The sequence below is a fragment of the Camelina sativa genome, chromosome 16 (assembly GCF_000633955.1).
Source record: "Camelina sativa cultivar DH55 chromosome 16, Cs, whole genome shotgun sequence".
NCBI classification, from domain to species: domain Eukaryota; kingdom Viridiplantae; phylum Streptophyta; class Magnoliopsida; order Brassicales; family Brassicaceae; genus Camelina; species Camelina sativa.
Window position 1 is genome coordinate 3,729,781 of NC_025700.1, and position 7,943 is coordinate 3,737,723.

Here is a 7,943-nt window from a genome sequence, read left to right on the forward strand (position 1 = left end):
AAAAAAAAAAAAAAAAAAAAAAAAAACAGAATCTCCACAAATCATATTATGCAAAGCTATTATTGAGACATTCGGTCGAATTCTTGCTAAATGGTAACATAAGTTTACCATCAATTATGGGTTACTACCACCGATTGGAATCAGAGGAGGCGGGTAGCGTCGCACCGTTCTGAGTCCTCAATGACGAGTCGACCAGGGCGTTTATGAATACGGCCCCGCCACCTTTGGGGTTGGGTGAGGTTTGTCGATGCCACTAAGGAAAGGATCTGACCCATTAAGATGCCAATTACTCCTTTTCTTCACCATCGGAGGTGGAAGATGGTTCGGCTGGATGAGATGAGAGAGAGTAAATGAATAGTATGGGAGGTTGGGAAGATTGAGTGGAAGGGGTTTTGTCTGTGTCGTCATAATCTTTTTTTTTTTTTAACCAGATCCTATTTGGAAACTAGAGCGACTTGGTTAGAGCAAGGATGATGTCACACCAGCAAGGGTAAAGACGTCTTTTAACCTACTAAAAGTGCCTATATCCGAAGTTCAGTGCCTATGATGCCTAAATCCGAAGTTCATGTGGTTGTCGGGTCCGTTTTATGAATTAACTCATCAATATTTTGATTGAACAGTAATAATTGATTTATTGTTGACAAACTAAATGACGTGAAACGACTGACTTTGTCTTTTTCATTAGGACAAACACGTCGGCAGCATATAAGCCATTAACTTAACTTAATTTTAATTATATTGATTCCAACTACAAAACTTTACAACTCTCAAAAAAGTAGTATTTGAATTTACATGAGCCGAATAAAATAAAAAAGATGAAAGCGATAGTATATCTTGACCAAAAAAAAGAAACGAATGAATATATATAGACTAAATTGACAAATAATAAGAACAGGTTAAATATATCACGTTCTCACTTTTGTTATATATCTAACTATCAAAGGGAACATGAATATATCTGAATAGTCTTAATTCGAACAGATCACGAATATATGAATAGTCTTAATTCGAACAGATCACGAAATTCATATATTCATATGAATATGTGTGTTTTGAACACCTATTATTAGTGTTTTAAAACTTTTGTTTCCACGTTCTTGTTGATTTTTATTCTCTATTTAAATAATATCGTGCAAATTTTTTTTGTCAAAAAGGTAAGAGCACGAAATTCTTTTTTTTTTTCGATGTAAATTCTTCAACTTAGATTGTTTTTCTTTAAAACAATGTCCGTTTTAAACTTAAATAAATGATTATCTTTTGGTGCCAAAAAAAATATCGAGATATATAGATATTCATATGAAGTTGGAGACTGTGATTGCTAATAAATTCGACTTAGGAAAGAAAGTTTTAAATGATCTATGTATCAGTTCAAACGAACACATGCGTACATGCAGTGCAACTGATTACGTTTAAGCCGTACGTAGAAACAATCATTGAGATGGCACTGAAATGATTTTTCCCTATCTATTTGACTAAAACAAATAATTTCTTACTGGAGAAATAAGATTATAAACATGTGACGACACATGACATAAAGCGTCTAAGCCAATGAAATTTAGTGATTAGCAACTACTCCCACATGCATACCCAAGTCGTTTGCATAGCTTTTGGTTGGGTAATTAACGACACTTTTCATTTATAATATCACCAATGATCACGATATTAGATCATAGTTAACTTTTAAGTTTATCGAATATTCATTCACTTTTAAGTTATACAGTGTGATGAATTTTTCATTTATTAACTCACTCTGCATATGTCTATCTGATGAAAAAAATTTAAAATTATACACAAACATGTAATTAAAAAAAAAACATTTATCAATTTTTATTTTTGAAATATTATCATGATTCCAGTGAAAGAAAACATCAAACAATTTTACTTGCACTAAAAAAAATTATGCAGACAAATATATCTCGGTATAATAATTGCATAACTTGTCCCATTTGTTTTATTTTCTTATATTATTTTAGGATTAGTTTAAAATAAAAGTCTTCAAACATTTGTTCAACAAAGAAGTATAATTTTAATATGTGTGTGTGGTGGTGGTGGGTTGTTGAGGATCTTGATCTTATGGGGTAAATTTTAAGAGATTTTATGTTCGACTCCTCTTAAAAAAAGTTGTTGTGTTGCCAATGTAGAATTTTGAATTTTGGCTCGAATGTTTTGTATGTGGTGAGCTTGTGAAAACCTTATGTCAAGAGACATACTCACAGCGGATTAGTGGGACTTGACCCAACAAAAGGTACAAATTTCAATTTTGGTTAAGTTTAATTTAGCTTAATTTGATAACGATATAACGGAAAGGGTACTTCATCTATAGCTATGTTTATATGTCTTGGTAATATCAAGTTATATACAATGTCGCACAAAAACCAAAACAAGAAAGAAAGCATGTAATCTCTAGGAATCTTAAAACATATACAAAAAAAAGTTATAGAGGATAAACAAAAGCGGTACTGACGGAGTGACGGGGAGGGGGCACTTGCGAGAGGGGACGGTCGGAATAAAGTACACGTGATAAGGTTCATGTGTCCCTCCCTGATTGGTCAGTCAGTTCATTAGATCCTGCTCAATCATGTGACGCTTTTCCGTTTTCCATCACGTGGCGCTGCGTTAAAGTATCAGCATGTGGATCCGACGTCACGAGTTCTGCCACGTGTCATCATGATGTTTAGAAACTATGATGTTTGCTCACTTTGTGTAACTTGTGTCCGAAACCAAAAAACAAATACCACATGACTTGAGGAGCTTGTAATTAAATAGTTCGGCCTGTTTTGGAAGTCGTTATATACATACATCCGCATCACCGTTTTAGTTGAACTGCATCGTGTCTATATACTTTGTTGTTTCGTTCGATTTATGGATGAGTAACCATTTAAACGATACATGTTTTCATCCCGGTATAAGGTAAAATGTATAGACTGTACTTACAAGAAACCTGAGATTCGTTTTCGACCTACGAAAACAAAGTGATGGAACTTAGTAAAAGATGGCATAAACAATAAACAATGAGGTGACATCTCCAAGATTGATGGCACCTTTATTTTGTAATCTTTTGGGTCATTTATATTTTATGGGATATATGTCCTAGCCAGGGAACACATATACGTTGTACAACGAGATAATTGATGACATGACAGTCATTACATGCCCATTGCCCACATTCATTAATTTCTGGATCTTTTCAATAAGTAATTCTTTATCTCCGGTATACAGTATTTTTTTTTTTGGACACATCTGAAGCAGTTTTTAATTAAAGAGATATAGCTGAAATAATTGTTAATAGAAAATAATCATAAAAAATATTTCATTGATGCTTGTGCTCATGAGACATGGCATCTGGTTCAAGGAGTCAGTTCAAATTTACTGATGTACACAAGCTGATAGAAAATGAATTTGATTGGATAAATGTTATCCAAATTTATTTTATACTTACTATAGACAAAGCTTCAGATCTCTCCTTGATAAGTGTTCTCTAATTTTAAAGCTTATGGAATCTGCAAATATTTTTATGTTTTTTGTTCTCTCATACACTTACATTTTCTTTTCATAGAATTGCCTGAAATTTACATTATATATGGTTCAATAATACGAGTATATATATCTTATATATATTATGGTATTTACAAAAATGAAGTAATCAAATTTTAAATGGAATACCAAAAAGTGAAGTAGTGACTACTGAGTTACGTTACATATGCATTAACATGTGCATGCAAAGTATACATGTATTTATATACAAATACACATGCACCAATAATTCAGGGAAAAATAAATAAATTAGAGTGTGATCTAAGTATATACAACGTACATACGCACCAACAGATCCACCAGGCTGTCAATTTGGTAAAATCATAACGGAATGTACGGTTTTTCTTTAGTGATGATAAATAATACCGGCTTCAACTAATTGATATCATGGTTGATTCAAATCACTAACCGAAACTAATGTGGAAAAAACCGGTTTGGTTGTGCAAGGAATGACACGAGTTAACAGTGAACGAAACCTAAGTTAAACTAGCTAGAAATACTTTGTTTCCCCTTGCAATTATACAGTGGTAGGGAATTTAACCGGGTTCTAGACCTCAAATTAATCGAGAACCAAATATTAGCTTGATTGGGGTGAAGCCGGTCAAAACAGGTTTAATTTGTTAAAAGGGCTGTTAGGTTAGGTGCTTTGCTTGTAAGAGAGGAGACTTTGTAACTTCTTTAGGAACACCTAATTTAAATGTTTGGTTTGGTCTCTCCGGTCTTGGTACGAATCCTAAAGCTGCCATATCTCCATATGCCAGGTTCTTGTTATACTTTGTCAAAAGGTATTTGATTATATGAGCTTCTAACCGCAATTTTCTTTTGTGTTTGTTACGATAAATATCATAATTCGACATTTGATGCCGACTTTATATTTTTGAATCCGGGCACACACATATTATATCGCAAATACTCGTGGTCTTGGGGAAATTACAAGATATGTCCAAATTAACAAAAACAAAATCAAAATGAACAAATAAATATAGACCACAAAACGCTTTACGGTTGTAGATTCGAGATCAGCACGCACGTAGGCCCATGAGATCTCATTCATTATGCATCAATTTATTGATCTACCGATCGAGAAGCTTTTCTTTAGGGATAATTCTTCCACGAAGGTCTTAGTCAAACTTGAATCCTGCTGGCTGCTGGTGTGGATCGATGTGGTGGCAAATATTATTCAGCCAATAGTCTTTTAATTAGTACTATCATTTTAGTCATTTTTTTTAAAGTTGTAAGTACGAGAATAATCAAAGTCGTAAATTTCAAAACAGAAAATCAGATCAATGTTGTCCCCAAATTGCTACTCGCAAACTGCGATAAAGTCACGAGAAATAGAAAATGGTAAAATTGTATCGGAGGTTAAATTTGAAACGTAAAGACGAAACAAAGTTGTTAAAAGATTTGATTCTTATTAGATGTGCCCCGCTTTTAGAGAACCAAAAATGATCATGAAATAAATTCCCTGTTTATATCTCTATCGATCTCCCTTTTTATATATTATGTAAAGATAACATACCATCATGTTGTTCTAACATTTTTTTTGTTTTTTTTTTGTTTTCAAATATATTGCTGCCCCCACCGCAAGTAAGCCAAATTAATTTTAGAGTTGTAACAAAAAAATTTCAATTTATCAATGATAACCAAAACCAGGCTCGGCTCTCTTCGGTTTTCAGTTTGTTGTTGTTTTTGTTGTTGTTTCATTCATAAATTGTTAAGAGATCACTACATTGTACGAATTGTAATTATAGGTCTTCGACCAAATCTTATACACGACGTATATAATGTGAAAGACTGAATTAGTAAGACGGTAACAAAACGTCAAAACGTATAGGATTATCTGTCTGCTACAACGTATCGCTGACCAATGCTTTGAACGTAAAATAATGAAATACTAGTGGGCGGCATTGATAAATACAGCATGAGACTATATATCATTATTTATTATCTGCTACAACGATTTCAATAGTTTTGTGTCTCGATTAAATATTTGACCATAACCAGTGTGAAGTCAATCTATACTATTAGTTGGGAGTGTAGTTAGGGATAAAAAAAATAAACAAAACAGAATTCCATGTATTATCCTTTCTATAAAAAGTTTGGAGAACAAATAAAAAAAACAAATTAGGGTAATTAGGACCTAAAAGCTTGGAAATTTAAGCAGCCAAAGATAGTGCTGTTCGGATCGCATATAACCCGTTCGGATCTAGTCTTCAAAGGACGGGGATCCTATATTTAAAAATCATTAAATAATTGAAGAGCATCAATGAGAAGTCTCGGAGAAGATCTAACAATTACAATTAATATTCAAAATTAATGAGGAAAAAAAATATTATCAAACTGGCCAATTTTGAGGAATTAGAATACTATCAAACTGGCGATATTTAAGGTAATTACCAAATCTCTATTCTATATTTAGTTTTTAATATATAAACTGAAATTTAGTTAACATATATCTGAAACAAATCGTCGAAATTAAAGGTACTTACCAAATTTTCATATAATATTTGATTCGGTAAATATATGCTAAGTATATTCTCAAATCCACCCACATCGCCTATAAATATTGGAGAGCTACTTAAAGTCTTAAACTCATAACATTACTTTCATCTTATATTTTCGAAATCATTTGTTGCATACCATTGTTTGCATACATCCCTCTAGATTATCCCACAAACAATATAGAAAAAACTGGATTTGTAAACAAAAACAGAAGCAAAAATAAATCAGCATGTTCTTCTTCTCAAATACGTTAAACAAAAAAAAAAACTTGCTTCCGCCTGATGGCGACCCCATTGGCGAACTCTTGGTTCTCTAATGGTCGTACTTCCGCCCTGAGCCCCTCGCTTCCCACTGCTGGTGAGAGCAAATCTCCGCCACCTCTCCTGCCCCCTGACCCTCCTGACCCAACCATTTCTCCTTCCCTTACCCACTTCCCCCCTTCTCCACCTCATCGTCCCGCAAGCCAAAACTCGGACAACAAACTGCTCGCCACTTAGAGCCTGTTGTATGAAGCCCCAATTTGTCTACTCCCTCTACTACTAATATCGAGATGCTTCAGGTTGAAAGCCCCGAGGCTAGATCCCCAAATCTTGATACCCGGAACCCTAGATCTGGATGTATAGTTCCTAAAGACAGCACTGCTCAGGAAAAATTTATTGTGTTATCTCCTAAATCTACTTCTCCGCTCCTAACCAATCCTGCCTCCACCCCGCAGACTCAATCCAACCCCGTCCTCCCCAAACAACCCTCTTCATTAACCCTTCCACCAACTGCAAACCCTGGTACCCATAGTACTACTGGAGCTTCTTCTACTCCAGTTCTTCTTGTGCCTCAGCAAAAAGAACTACAAGCTCACTCTCAACCCTCTAAACCCCAAACTACTGCTGGCAAATCTCTAGTTGAAAAACTAAGAAGGACAACGGATAAGTCATTAAAGAGACTCACCCCTGTGACTGTCACTGATTCTGGGCGCCCGAGAATACATATTCCAGACCAAGTTTTTCAACGTGGGACTGAACTCCATAAAGATTTCATCATCTGCTTTTTCAAAGGTAGGCCACCCCTTTATCATCAAGTCCAGAGTGTCCTGAATCACATGTGGGGAAAAGGACAGCGGTTAGAAATTCACATGAATTACCAAAGTAGGTCTATGCTTGTCAGGATCCCTAATGAGTTTATTCGTCAGAAAGTACTAGAGAAATGCATCTGGTATGTAGGAGATTCAATGTTCCACACTATACCTTGGTCATCGTCATACTCTTCTGAAGCTCCTGCTATGAACTCCATCCCCATATGGATCCATTTGTTTGATATTCATCTAGATCTGCGAACAAACAAAGGAATGAGTCTAATATCTGGTCTCGTGGGGGAACCAAAAGAAATAGATGACTTCACTCTTAATATTGTAAGTTTGAAAGAATCTCATGCAAAAGTTGTAGCTGATCTTACCAAGCCCCTCTCGAGTGTGGTTGAATATACTAGAGATAATGGACAAGTTGTTGAAATTCTGGTAGAGTATCCTTGGCTCCCTCCCACTTGTTCACATTGTAAAGAGCTTGGACATGTTGCAAGAAATTGTCTCCTCTTCCCTCCAGCACAAGAACAGGCACCTAAAGTGGTTCCACCTCGCAAGAAAAACATCTCGGTGTCAAAGTCAGTTAAGGCGGTTTATAAAGAGAAGACAAAGTCATCTGTTGATGCTTCATCCTCTGCAGTAGACTCTACCCTTTCTACTAAGGAAACTTGCACTGCTGCCCGAGTCAAACCAAATCCCTGTCCTGTAAATCCCATTTCTTGCTCTAACCCTTTCTCAATCCTTACCACAACTCCTACTAACCCTACCTCCCCCCCCCCCCCCCCCCCCCCCCCCCCCCCCCCCCCCCCCCCCCCCCCCCCCCCCCCCCCCC

The 7,943-nt window shown here is 35.7% G+C and overlaps 1 long non-coding RNA gene across 1 annotated transcript in view; it reads right to left on the reverse strand.

Annotated features, from left to right (window-relative positions):
- LOC104749622 overlaps positions 1-447 on the reverse strand; it is a 1,092-nt gene extending 645 nt beyond the window's left edge. Inside the window, exon 1 of the long non-coding RNA XR_761451.2 lies at positions 109-447. This is a non-coding gene — a long non-coding RNA (uncharacterized LOC104749622). The remainder of the gene's footprint in view (positions 1-108) is intronic.